Here is a 15191-nt window from a genome sequence, read left to right as displayed (position 1 = left end):
AACCCAAGCAGAACAAACAGCCCAAAACCCAGTCTATTTGATTGTCCAATCAACTTGTGCATGTGTGTGCACGTATGGGCCTCTTTGTCTGAGTTAAGCTCTCCGCGGCAAAGCCGGCACTAAACGAACTGTACACGCTGATCTAAAAGAAAGCCTTTAACATCCTAATCATCCTTCAAACCCTCCACAAACTAGATGATTATGCCCAGCTCTCTCCTGCTCTGCATGAGACACAGGATATTGGAAAAGCTCCGCCATGATTTACAGTCATTTCAAAAGCCCGGCGTATCTCCGTGATAAATCCACTGAGAGCATGACTGAGAGGGTGCTGCGCTTTTACTCCAGGCTACAATGAAAACAGACTGCGATACATCAATAACTGCACGGAGAGAGCAGAATATTTCAGCGAAATTACTAAGATGTCTTAATATTCCAGGAAAAATGTCAGAATAAAAGGCAGAGTTGGAGAAAGTGAGTTAGCTTATGCTGATTTTTTTTTTCTACTCAAGCTCCCACTTTTCCTCCATCTTTCTCTCTCAGCTGAACCCTTCTTTGATCCTCACCTTGTGGGTCACACTGCCTGTTTTCACCCCGACCGATAACGTCAAATAAAAACAGATCTGCTGTCAAGATTACCTGCTTTAAAGGTTTGGAAAAAAGGAGGGGAGGAAGGAGTTGACAGTGCCAGAATAAAAGCAGATTTATCTTAAAAGAGAAACAGGTGTGAGAGTTGTTTCTCTGCATCAGGTCCGTATCAATAGGCCTCATATACATAACAGTGATGGCTTTGAAGGTAAAAAAAATCCCTCCTTCCCTGGTCTGGTAGGCATTATGCTGCGCTGAGACTGAAGAAGGTCACTGTTTTCTGTCTGACATTCTTCTAACATAGAAACTCCTGCCAGGTGGCCAGGCCGAGGCCCCTGAGGATTGTGGGAAAAAGGAGGATAATAATGGGTGAATAGAGCTGCTGCCCTGTTGGGTCCTCGCTGACATTTGGAGATGGTCTCTGTTGGCTATATGGAGAGTAAGAGTGTGTTAATATGTGTATAACATTGATTCCCCTGGTTGTTTGGTTTGTGGTAGTTTTCTGTGACTGTGTGTACATGAAAGCAGATTTTGCTAATACGCTTTCATGACGGCTGATACCAAAAGTTTGCAGACTGATGGTGCAGATTGATATTTGCGCACAAAAAAAAAATGTTTACAGGCTTCCCATAGACACACAGTGTAATATTAGTCATTCTATAATTTATTCAAAGTGTATATTCATCAAATAGCAGGTAGATTACACTGACTGCATGATATGTAATTTTGCTCACAGAGCAACCCTAGAGCACCAACATCTTTAACATGTATCCAAATTGGGAAAACAAGTCATGTGTTTTATTCTACGTAAAATCCAGATGATAGTTGGTGAATCAGAAAAGGAACATTTGATTTTCACTTACCCACACTTCACTTACAGCATGGCTCTAAGATTCACTGATTTAAAACCATGAGGAAGCTGTGAAATTGTGTTGAGGCATGTAGATTTTGACCCTACATTGTGATTGTGTATTGTGAACACTGTGAATAATATCTAAAAAGATATTAAATGGCTGGACCGTGTATGAAATGCCAGAGGGCTTTTAATATGAAATGACAGATACAGGAAATAGTGTCACTCGGCCCACTGATGAAGTTACGCCACCGGGCTTTTAATTGTAAATGACAGATACAGGAAGTGGCGACACTCAGACAAAAGCAAACATTGATCAGAATATTATTTTCTATGGGGCCAGAACAGCAACAGTTACATTTTGGCATTGAAACCAAAACCTGAACTGAAAAAGGAAACACTGGCATAGAAACACTTGGATTTAAAAAATGACAATCTTATTATCTTATTGTATTTTTTTATTTTTGCATTATGATGTGTTTTTCAATGTCAATGTGAGAGCAGCCGGTCATCTCGCAGCAGCAGCCAGAGTCCTGCGCCGTCATCACAGGGAGAGCATGATCCGATGAACTGATCTGTGCAGCTCTTTGATGATTTACTGCTGGCTCCAATGTCTCTGCAGCATTTTGATATATGATATAATTCCTTTTGGTAGATAAATGTTGGTCTCACAGATGAAATCTAACAGTTGAAGCTGCCACATTAGTTTGTCTGAATGTAAAGTGAAGCTTCATGTTTTTACTGGACAGAACAACAGCGCTGCCTCTGGGACTCTATATGTACTGATTATATGTATAATCTATATGTATTCATTTTAAGCTTTTTACATGTAGATTAAATGCAGTACAAAAAACTATACATAAATCACATTAAGTACCACATTAAAGAGGAAGTTGGGTGTTTAAAGTAAAAAATGATAGTTTGTCATTATCCTTCTTCTTATATTTTGTTAATGAGTAAGAAATTGAAGATTCTCAGCAGCATTACTGGAGACCTTTGCTAAGGTTTCACTAAGTTGAATAAAAGTTGAAATCTCCACCTGATGTGCCGGTCTGAGCTCAGTGTGTACACGTGTGCATCCAAATGAGAGTGCACGTGTTTGTCTCGCTGCAAGTGTGTGCGAGCGGGAACAAAGTCAATGTAAATAGGAGCGATGGCAATGATAAATTCTTGTCATAATCTGAGCTTACCTCGGGGTTGTCTTTCTTCTTCCTCCAGATAGGGAAACTCTGTGGAGTTCTTTATCACACAGCCAGAGATAACAGGGCTCCAGTACAAAGCAATGATCCCGCCTGTTTGCTGACAAGTGAAGCAGCTTCAATCCCCGTGGAGGAATCCCACCTTGTTCTGGGACAGAGAGCAGATGATAGAGACAATATAGAGAGTATAGAGAGCTCATTTACATGAATAGCTTGACAGATAGAGACGCTGAGGAGAGAACAGCAAATACACCCAAGTTTTAGTCAAAAAGGAGCAGGGATTCACAGCATCTACTGTACCCTCACCTGCTCCTCATGCCTGCACTCCATCTAACTCTACCATCTCTTCTGAGGGCTCTTCACAAATAACACTAATTGTCTAATAACGAAGTACAGTGTATGACGGTTCACATTAACATTTTCACCACATTTATGTTTGCCTCTTCTGATTCTTCTGCCTTTGATTTTCTCACAGCTTATCTCTCATTCACCAGCAGCACCAGACTGATTAAATGAGTTTTCTTTAAACTGCATTATCACACAATCATGAAGTATCTCTGGCAAAAATACATCAAAGAAAAGATATGTTCAATATACAGTCCTCAAAATATTGCAAACCCAAGAATTGTTATGCAAATTTCAGTCAGAAATTATTATTATTTTCCCCAAAAAGAGCAAAAAAAAACATTTTTCCAGTTTTTGAGGCATAGCAGATGGTTTGTGATATGCACAAGACACAAGACAGATAGTTCCTGGTGTCTGGTTCACACAAGAAACTATCTAGTCAACCCTGTCCCCTAGAAATTACATTTTTATATTTCTAAATTACAACAGAAATCATGTTTTTTGTCAATACATTGAGAAAATGTTAATAACAATAAGTCCCCCAAATTAAATGACCAAATATGTTGTTCTGACCATGTGACTCCAGAATGACACATAAGAGCGTTTTTCCTATCAGCAGTAATCGTTAGGAAATAGCTAGCAAGCTAAATTCTGTTAGCTTGCTAGATAGCAATAGTTCAGTTCTTGCCAACTCCTAAAACATTAGCAAGGCTACATGTTACATGACATCATGTATGTTTGCTGACTAACTTTTTGGCTTATACCATTTATTATCATCAATCATCATTTATCATCATCCGTCATTATCTGCTTTCTTTTCTCTTCCTCCTCTTTCTTTCTCTTTCTTTCTTCACTCTGATAATTCCTCCTTCTCTTGCATAGTCAGTGCAAGCAAACTTGCGATGGTCACAGAGAATCCAATGAGCTGGGGCTCCTTCAGGGGGGTTTCCTAGAACTGGTTGTTGCTGCAATGGTACCACAGTCAAGGGAAATTCCCACATTTTGACACAGTCTCATATTACAGCCTGTTGTGTTGTATTCCTTGGGAGGACAGTCTCATTAATTAATATATCTGGCAAGTCACAGAAATGTAGATACTGTCCGCCGCCAAAATATCTGATCTTCCAGTATTAAACTTTCAACACTTGGTTAAGGTTAGGAAACAATCATGGTGTTGGTTCAATACAGAACAAGACATGTTTATTAACATTTACCTGAAACCACGTCTTTCACTGACCTTAACCAAAGTTCTTTTGTTGCCTAAATGTAACCCCACACATGGGACTCAGGATGGAAACTTCAGTCTCTGAGGTCAATGTCCTGCATTTTGCACACCCATCGTCCAGCTTCTGTACAGTAAATGTAGCACTTCATTCGCTTAAAAAAATGTTACCTGTGAACATAATCCAGGCAGTAATTTGGTTCGTCACTGCAATGCAAATGGGAAAGCAATTAAGTAAAAAACAATCACCATTATTTGATCACTACAGAGTCCCTAAAGGGACATGAGTTTTTTCCACAAGTTTCTGCTGTGTAACAGATAGCATCCTGTGTTGACTCATGAGCTAGTTGCTTGTGCTCACCAGGCAGATTCTGGTGAAGACCAGAAGCAGTCTGGTGTACACAAAAAATGATCTTATGCACAGCAGAAACCAGACACCGTCTGTGTGCATGATAAACTTGTAGGAAAAAAGTAGATTAATCATAATTAATCATTTAAATACAAAATGTCAAAAAAGGACAAAATAACAAAGTATTTCAAAAGACAACATTTTCCAGAGTGACATCTCATTTAGTATACCCAACAGACCAGAAACTCAAAATATTTCATTCAAAGTGGTATAACACAGAAAAGTTGCAAATCCTCACACTGGACCAGCTAAAACTATAAATGCTTGAGATTTTTACTGGATAAATTACTGACATTGTTAACACAGAATGCAAATTGCAACTTATTAATTTAGAAAACAATTAATTTACTTACTATGGTATAAATAAATGTCTGTATATTATTAAACCTCTATTGTAAAGAATCTGCACACAGCTCTTCATAGAAAACTTAAATTCTTTAAGTTCAATCATGCCAACAGCTGTTAACGTGGTTAAAGTTGAACATTTAAAGTGAAATATATGAATCTTAGGTTGTATAAACAGTATGTGAGTTGAAAAGCAAAAATATGCAAATGTACTAAATATTTCTGTATAAAGATCATTTTCACTTGATTAGCTATTTTAATCTCTTTTGTTTCCAATTACAAATAATACTGACAGAATAAAAATAAAAAATTAACTATTTTTTGTATAATTTGCATTATTTATGTTTTTTTTTAGTATTGTTTCAAATTTGAGACCATCCAGCTTATCCAGTTGTTTTTTTTTTCCTTTGTGTCTACTCCTCATCTCTCCTGCAAGAATTCCACTTCTCCTTTGTCACCATCTTACTTATCTCCCTCTCCTCTACAACCTCTCCTCTTCACATCTCATCCTCCTCATTTCCTCTTCTGCCACCAGTCGCATCACGCTCCCTCTCTGCCACTCTTCACACATTACTGTTTCCCTTAATTACCTTAACAGTCCTCTTTAACCATCATAATTCTCATACAGTATTGCTCTCCTTCACTCTGTCTTTTCCTATAAACATCTTTATTTGCAATGGTGGGGAAAAAAAGAAAAACACGGAAAGAAACTGTAGATTTTAATATGACTATGAACTTATCTAAGATGAAATATGTAAAATAAACTGTGTTCTCCAAGCTTATTTCACCTGGTAACATATTCCTCCTCACAACACTTTTGACTTCCTGTCCTGATTTGCAACCATTTACAAATTTGCTGACGCAGTGTCAATTCTGTGCAGTTCGCTTTCCACACCATTACCCCACCAGAGCAAACCGCTCCGAGCATCGACTGGAAGGGGTCAGCAGTCATCAAGCAAGAAACATCAAGGAGGACATTTACACCACCTAACGCCAGAGACCATAGCTGTGTCCCAAATCTATACTACAAACTCATTCTAAGCAGGTTTTATTCTAAAATGAATTGTGGATGACTGTGAAACACTTACCTTAGACCAAAACATTTTGCTATCTCTTTTTCTAAGATGACAGTGACATTCTAGTCACAGTTTGATTGACATCTGATGGCAATCAACTGTTATCACTTGAGTAATTATCTTTATATTATAATTGTCACAGCTAGCGGCGGAACAGCTGTATACTGCTTATATGTTCTAAATAAAGGAACTGAAAGAGTCACCAATTATCTCTCTCTATAGTTGTTTTTATCATTATTGGCGGATCTGTGTGATTTGTGTGATTCTGTATGAATATGTGTGTGTGTGTGTCTGTGTGTGTGTGTGTGTGTGTGTGTGTGTGAAAGAACAAAGAGATATGCATGTATATGGCCATATGGCATAAATTCAGGTATGTCACACATACATCTCTGTGTGTATGTGTGGTATTGTATAGTGATTACACCTGCATGTATTTGTTTGTGTGTGCGTGTGTGTGTGTGTGTGTGTGTGTGTGTGTGTGTGTGTAGCACTGGTCGGGCCATCTGTGCACTCACCACTTCAAAGCAGACAAATGAATTATTGAGTCGAGTTTGAAGACGTTTGCCGTCGAGCGTTTTGTTCTGCCGTGGAACTCCCAGCCTTTCAGGAAGTGGAGGATGTGTTCTTCTCTTTAGATCAAGGTTGTCGCCTCCTCTGCTTCCTCTACATATGCATACACACACACACACACACATACAGACACACAGAGTAAGTCCTTTGCCTCCTGTCTTAAACTCTACTTTTGTTAACTTATTTAAAAATTCACTTCTGCCTGTTTCAAGTCAGGCCCCCCCTTACCCCCGCTCCTCTCATCCTCGTTGTAGAATCCCTCGGCAGGTTTTCATGTCTAAGGTCGCTGAGCTGAAGTACAAAAGATTCAATGTGAAACCGTTTAAAAAGCGGGAAATAAAAGAAGAAGAAGAACACCTCTGCACCCTCACTCACTTGTGAGGACCAAACAGGAATTAGGGTTTTATTTCATGTGTGCACGGTGAGGAGAGTGAGGAGGTACCAGCTTCAAATAGACTCAAAGAATGATTTGATTCCACTGTTTCACTTTCTGAACTTCAGCTCCTCTTGTTGATTGTATCGTGTATTGCTGTATTCTGATGAGAACACAAGCTACACTAATCCTTTAAAAACAAAAAAAAACAAAACTTCACATTTATGTAGTAGGGCTATAACACAAAGCTACTGTCTGCATCTCTTTATTTCACAGTAATATCTGTTTCTGTATACCCAGAGCAAAATAAAGTTGATCAGTGTATGTAAGATAAAATATATACACAGTATATGATAGATAAATTTAAAAGTCTATGACAAAGAATGAGACAGCTATAAATAGAAAGAAAGAAAGAAAGAAAGAAAGAAAGAAAGAAAGAAAGAATGCAACAGGAGCAGGTCAAGGTCTCCAGCGGATATATAACAATGACTTTTCGTCTAGCACCACCATCACGTCAAACCTTATGGATCTGAACATGTACTGAATGGATTGTCACAGAATTGTGTACAGATATTCATGATTTCCTGATAATATGCCCTAATAACTTTAGTGATCCTCTGAACTGTCCTTTAGCACCACCATCAGGTCAAAATTTCAGTTTGCCAGATATTTTAATTTATGACCAAACTAATGACATTCCCATTAGCCTCTGCTTTATGCTTATTGGAAAATGTTAGCATGCTAACAGGCTAAATGACAACAAAACAAAAGACACAAAGATTATACCTGCTTAGCATCAGAATATTAGCGCTTTCTTTGTGGAGCATGTTTAGCTCAAAGCTAGTGTAGCCAGGTCTGAACAGTCATTATAAAAATAAAGTTATCAGACAGATACGACAATATTAGAATAATTACTCCCTCAGTTATAACGGTCCATTGGCGCTCCCTAGTGGCGTCATTAAGAGAGGGACGCGAGAACGCAGTTGACAAGTTTTTCTCTCTCTTTTTGCTGAGAGAGACAGACACAAACAGGATAGTAGCGCCTAGCAGGTAGCTCTTGTGCAGAAAGTTGGAGAGAATAGTCTAACCACTCTGATTCAAGTAGAAACATAACAAGGATCAATGAGAAGCGATTCTTGGAAGCTAAAAAAGACGTTATACAACAATCACGGAGCTGCTGACTCATCCAAACGGCGTGTGTATCGAACATTCTAGCTGTTTTTTTTTGTTTTTTCTTGAGACTATACTACAGACAGAACTGTGCTGCTCGAGTCATCATCATCCCACTGCCTCCTGGTTTCCATCTCCATCATCACTATCTTCTCATTGCTCATTGGATCTTCACCACCATTATCCTCTTAGAACCCAGACACTTAGACATACCTGCGACCTTGGCTACACACATGTCTGTAAACTCTCAGTCTTGTTTTCACCAAGAAACAAGAAATGTGGATGTAAGCAATCCAACATTCACAAAAAAAATGGTTTTACAAATGTTTTATAATTGATTTTAATGAATGTAATTTATATACAGCTTTAAATGTTAATAAGGGGTGGAGGGGTTAGGATGAAGTGTTGCTATCATCTGTATCATTACCACTGTGCAGTCTCCTAGCAGTAGTAGCTGTGAACAGGTGCTCAGCTGTTACTACAGCGGAGTGGTGGTGTGGTGGTGTGTGTGCAGTGATTCAGGTAGTACAATACATTAACACAGTGTACTGTAGCAGCACAGATGTTTAATGAGCACTAATGGCTATTTTAATGCCCCACCATTTCCTCTTCCCTTAGTGATAATAGTTTGGGGTGAACCATCAAAGACAATACATCCACACATGTTAAGATGCACCCACACAAGCAAGCCGTGACCGTAACTCTGACACACACACACGCACACACTCGCGCACACAGGCTTAAGCCCATTAAAGAGGCTGACAGGCTGAGTTACGAGGGCTTCACTCACTCATCTGATGTGACAGTGTTGCTTGGTTATGAGCGCTTAGGGAGAATTTACTGGCCTTCCTCCCATTCCATCATACAGTCACAGCAGCAGGGCCAACATCAGAATTCAAAGAAGCACTCCTACAATTTATGTGTGTGTGTATCTCTGTGTGTGCGTGTGTGTTTATGGGAGTGGATGTTGCAGTGGTGGAGAGGATTACATATTTCATTAAATAGATTCTATAAAAGCCTGTTAGAAGAAGTTCATGAATTTAATGTAGCAGCGGTCATTGTGGCGGTGCAGGTGGCAGCCAATCAAATCATAGTTCTATCTAATCAATTAGTTAATGTGTTTATTTATTTATTTGGTTTTTTCCTGTTTTTGTATGATGAATAAAACATGCAGAAATTGTTTGACCATCTTTTTTTTGGATCCCAAAATTTATAATAATAATAAACCCACTGAAATGATTAATAAACCTATTTTTAAAATAACCCATAATTATTAAAAGTCTGTGCTCTGATAACCAGTTTGTGTGAAAAGATCAATAAACAGAAAGGGGAACAAGAAGACCTCCAATATTGTTATTTATAAGCACTTTATAAGCACAGATAAAAAATAAACAAAACGGAATACTATAACACGTCTTCTCCTGTACGCTGAACATATCAGCATAACCATCAGCTCAGCAGTCAGAAAAAAAAGCGAGCTTCAGAGCAGCGATGAAAAGATTTGAGACGGTAAACTGAGCTCAAAGAAACGCCGAAACATCTCAGATCTCAACACAGAGACGACTAAATCTGAGCCGACTACTCGTCTAACGGCTTCACAGACAGGTTTTGACTACTTGTGGAAGTTGGATATCCATCACTGACGGTGCACATATACTGTGGTGTTATACCTTCCCAAATTCATATTTCTGTTGTGTGCCTTTCTCTGGTAAACATGAAAACAAGATAAGAGCCATCCTGTCAGAAGAGTCAGACCTGTTCTCTCCAACTCAACAGCTCACGTATTTTATTAAATACCTGTTGTACATCTTAAATATCAGCTCATTTTAATTGAAGCACAGGAAAGAAATAACATACTGACATATTTAATTGTATTCATATAAGTTAAATTATTTATCTACAGATCTGCTTGGAATCTGTTGGTTTTTATTCTGAATGATTGAGAATATCATGTCATGTCATGATATACTGGGGGTTTGGTGGATTGGGGTGCCATGACAAAAACTTTACTTTGAAGGGGCTGTGGTCTAAAAAAGTTTTGGAACAAGTGGTCTAGACCAAAAAACCTCAGAGCATCTGCTTATGTTGAGGTTATTGATCCAGACATAGTTTATTCATTTGTGCTGATTGCTTAACTTTGTTTATCAATCTGATGGCACAGATTATCACCAATACTTTTTTTTCTGCCATATTACCCTTGGCGGGTTGCATAAAGGAGGTAAGAATAATGTGCAGTAGCAAATGGAGGAAATGGATCAATCAGTAATATAATCACATTTTACCACTTATATGGTGACTGAATATGCTGTATGTGATGGATGGTAATGCATGTATATAACGTACATATGTAATTTAAGAAAAAAGTTTTAAAATGGTGCATAAGTGACCTATATTCAGTATACCTGTTGAGGAATGAAAGCTGTATTCCTTGACTGTCATGGAGGTGGCTGAGTGGAGCAGGTGGACCCAAATGCAGAGACGGCAGGCAGGTTGGATACGATGCTGAATATTTAATGAATGAACTCAAAAGTCACAGGAGACACTGGGACCAGGAACAAAGACCATAAACACAGGAAAAAAAACTCAGGAAAACACTCGGAACATACACAGCACGAAAGCAGACGACTCAACAAAGACCAAACTGAAAACTGGACTACACAGGGTGTGATTGCAAACTAGACACAGGTGAAACACAGGAAGTAATCAAACACAGGAAGTAAAGGTGACGAGACACAAGGAGAAAATATTTCAAAATAAAACAGGAAGTAAAGTAAACATACAACAGGTGACACAACACACAGGCAGACTTGGAGCAGGTAAACTGGGGAAGACACTAGGAGCAGGGCTGGGCTAACCAGGGTGATGCAGGGCAGGTGAGAGGAGGTGCACATATACACAGGAGGAAAACACACAAGGGAAACAGAGAAAAAAACAAAACCAGGCAACATAAATGCAACACTGAAAACTCAAGAGAACAAAATACACAAAGAGTCCAAAAATAACAGAAAAAGTCCCGGCAGGACGTGACATTGACAAGAAAGCATGATTGGAAATACTGGGAAAGTTAAGGAGAGCCAGGACATACTGATGATACATGACTCTGCACTTTGTTCAGAAATTATTTTCCATCCTAGTTTTTTCGTATCTATTATATTTTTGACTTTGTACCAATGTTTTCTCAGACTAGAGATCTTTGAAATAAAATACTGGAGTCCTTTAAAATTACAGCTTTCCAATATCCGAAATCACAGTACAATTACAAATAGCATATTGTGTATTTTTATTTGAGTTGCTACCAAAAAGCTGCTGATACAGTGAGAAAAAGAGCCTATTCTTTTTATTAGTGCAGGTTTATGTTCCATAATGTGCATCCAACTGGGACAATCTTTCTAGCAATTCAGTCAAGGTCAGATGAAAGATGGGAGTAATGTGATACTTTATTGATCTTCATTGGAAAACTGTCTATTTTTTCTAACCACACACACACCTCTGAAGACATGGTCAGAGGTCACAGGCAGCTACAGTAACACAGGTGATGGACAGTCTCTGGACAAGTGAGGGGCTTAAAGCTGTGAGCTATAGAGGAAATATAACAATAGAAAAGGAAACTTAGATACCTGACAAAAAAACAAAAAACAAAAAACAAAAAAAACCCAGTCATCCAGATCTGGTCCAGACCTGGAAATGCTAAAACTGAATATGGCAGAAACAAACAAAAATAAAACATACAATGAAAAAACAGAAAAACATATAATGAAACCTGACGAATTCAGTGAAAAAATTTTCAATTGACCGTTTTCTCTTTATATTCTTTCCAGCTGAAGTTATCCAATATGTTCCTCCTCTTGAAGGAGAATATGTGCCACAGGGCTACCTAAATGTACAAGCATAATCTCTTTGCTCAAAGTTAACTGCCGTGTGAAGGATCCTTGAGAACATATTCTCAGCATTGACACTTGGATAAGCCAAAAGCAAGAAGACTCAAATAAAATACGTCAATGATAATCCAGTGGAGGCTACAAAAATGAATCTAACAGACCCAAATAAGCTCTGTGGCTCTCTGTGTTATTGATGATGTGGTTCAGAGATCTTTATTTCTGAGACAGACTGTCAGGGCAAGTCCTATGACTTTAGTAGGGCTGAGAGTACTACGATTTTTAGCCCTTTTCACAATCATTACCAACGGTCCACTTACTAGTTTTTTTTTGTTTGTTTTTTTGTTTTGTTTTTGTTTTTTTCCCAGAGCTTTATTCTCAATCTCATCTCAAGGTCTTCATCAGATCTGGTCAAACAGATCTGCACATGAGGGCTGAAAGCTAATATACTAATGTGGTATTTTAATTTCCCAGATTTGTATTTGAGGCTTCTTGTTAGATGTCCATTCATTGTTACTGACGTCAGTGTAGAGAATGGTTCATTTGCTTGTAAAAGTTTAAGATTTTCATGAAGTCAAACCCTGGTTTTGATACAATTTATGGTGGCCATTTCTTCTGCAACAGCCATTCAAATATATTTGCACTCTGCAATTACCTTCCTAGTGGAGTGCTTTGTTAGAGTATGCCATTCCTGCCAACTCACACATGAGGTATTAACAGGAAACAATGCAGCATTTAATTAGAGTTATATTTTTACTTCATGACTATCAGCCTAAGTGTTAACCTCAAGTCAGAACCAAACAGAGTGAAACTGCTTTTAGCTGCTATGCTGCACACAGATGGAACCAACATTCTGATGATCTTATATCTTATATATACCAAGACCCTTTAGGGAGGTGGTCTTGGTCTGGTCCCAAATTAACCCTGGAGCAGTTTGTGGTGGGAATGTTGATCAGACCTCTATCCTATCCAACCACTAGGAGTACTCTGCAAATTTGAGCAAAATGGCTCCTGTAGCCAGCATCCCAGCATGTGCTTTGTATGCTAGCAGCTAGCTGGACAATGAATCAAGTTCAGACCTGGACCAGTGCAACAAAGGATGGCCAGATGACCATTTTCAGGACCTTCTTCCTGTGTTTATGTATTTACGTACGCCCCAGACACATCTGACCAATCAGCGGAATCAATGCTCTCATGTAGCTTTAAGTGATGCATTTTGGTTTGCTTGATTTTACTCTGTGTGAAAAGAAACCGAACCAAGTTTACCAACTCATCCACTGATTTGGACTACAGCAAATGAATTATAGGTTTGAAAATGTCCCTAAGTTAAAAACTACTGTTCTTCTGTGCCTGTCACTGATTGGTTTCTCTGCTGCACGTTTATTTCCTTTGTTGTATTTGTGGCAACTTACAAATTACTACTGCTCTATAACTGCATCTCTAGTCTATTACTTATCCTGTGCTTATGTCTCTTTTTAAACGTTTTATGTAAAGCACTTTGAATTGTCCTCATGTATGAATTATGCTATACAAATAAACCGAACTGCAACTGTTCATCAACAGGAAAGTGATCATTTTAGTCATTATTTGTCAGTGGATCAGTGGATTTTGTCAGTTTAAATATGAGAGCGAGTAATGGAAGAGTCAGGAGCAGACAATGAGCTGTTAGATGAAGAGCTGCAAGCGACAGGCTGCACACCTCCAACTCCTCTCACTGTGACCTGCTGTTGTGTGGAAAAGTACTCGCACCATGTGCAGCATGAAATCAAGTCACGGTTTCAAACTTTTTTGACAAGACTTATTTTTTTTTATGACAAAGGAGCTGCTCATGAAGCGTTTGCTGCCCCCAGCACTCTGGGGGAATTAAGCTATGTTCAGACAGAACGAGAAGCTAATATTCACCTCGCGTTACTTGCGCAAGTTTGACAGCTGGATCATTTGTATTTATTTGCCCCAAACAGTCAAACTACAAACTGTACATCAGCTGCAACCTAGCTAGCAATGGACACACTGATCGTGTCTGTGTGTTTGTGTTCAGTTCAACCTCTGACAGAACTCCCCATGAACTCTGCTTCTTTCTATTATTTCCCTCCAGTTTCGCATCTACTCGCGTCTTTTCATTGACTTTTTATGTAGTTGTGCCACACAAAAAATTAGCTTTCCGTTCTGTCTGAAGACACCAATCTGCACTTGCTGTTACCATGGCAATGATGGGTGTCACCAAATCAACTAGGACTGAAATCTTTAGGAATGTAACTTTAATGGCGGCTGTGCTTACCAGGATACCATGAGAGCCCTGAGGACAAAATAAGCAACCCCCACAGTAGCAAGTGAACACAGAGAGCATGCTCACATTAAAACTCTGCATAAACACCCTGTTTGTGTCAACACTATTTCACATTTTGTGAGGTTAATGTCATTGGCATGCATTCACCCTCCTATGCCCCAAACAATACACTCCTCAAGGACAACACAGACACAAACACACGCAAAGCACATTTTTCAAGGAGAATCCACAGAGGAGAGCCACTCAAAGCTTTTTTTTTTTTGCTATTTAAACAAACCTTCCCTGACATTTCCACATCCATCGCCACTGTAAACACTTCAAACAGCCTTGGGAGCGTATACAAGAAGAAATGACAAAATTCCCGTTTTTCACTGCTTTTGTGTGTGTGTGTGTGTGTGTGTGTGTGTGTGGGTGTGTGGGTGTGTGTTTGTCACAGTGGCTCCTGCTGACCCTTCTTAATGTCTGCATTCAGTATTCACTCTGATTCATTTGTGTCATATCAAAATGGATTTTAAAAAAAAATCTTTCAATAGGAGTGTCTTTGGCTGCAGATTGAAAATGTCATAAGAAAATGAAGATGTGTAACTTGAAAAAAAGCCTTCAAAAGCCTAAATTTTCTGAAGATAAACAACAGTTTGAATATAAATCTGTAATGAAACACTAAAGACGTGTTCTTTCGAGAAAAACCAGAGTTCACTGTCAGACGCCCAAGCAGCCTTTGTCACTCTCTGTGTGACTTCAGTCCCCCGAGGGAAGCTGTAAAGAAAGCTTGTTGTTTTGCAGGAAGCACACACACACACACACACACACACACACACACAAACACACATTTACCGAAAAGGTTAGCTGTGACACGTTGCTTGGCATTTTCAAGGCAGTAAA

General features: G+C 38.8%; 1 long non-coding RNA gene across 1 annotated transcript; it reads right to left on the bottom strand.

The window, feature by feature from the left end:
• Positions 1 to 1676: 1676 nt before the first annotated feature.
• Positions 1677 to 10821, bottom strand: LOC137188718 (uncharacterized). Its single transcript, XR_010929482.1, has 5 exons — positions 10550 to 10821; positions 6550 to 6697; positions 4220 to 4375; positions 2629 to 2785; positions 1677 to 2054 (listed from the first exon to the last, which is right to left on the bottom strand). It is a non-coding gene; the product is annotated as an uncharacterized lncRNA (long non-coding RNA).
• Between the last annotated feature and the right edge of the window lie 4370 nt (positions 10822 to 15191).

The sequence above is a fragment of the Thunnus thynnus genome, chromosome 9, assembly GCF_963924715.1.
Source record: "Thunnus thynnus chromosome 9, fThuThy2.1, whole genome shotgun sequence".
Lineage (NCBI taxonomy): Eukaryota > Metazoa > Chordata > Actinopteri > Scombriformes > Scombridae > Thunnus > Thunnus thynnus.
Note: the sequence above shows the minus strand (reverse complement) of the source record. Positions and strands in the feature narration are given on the sequence as shown.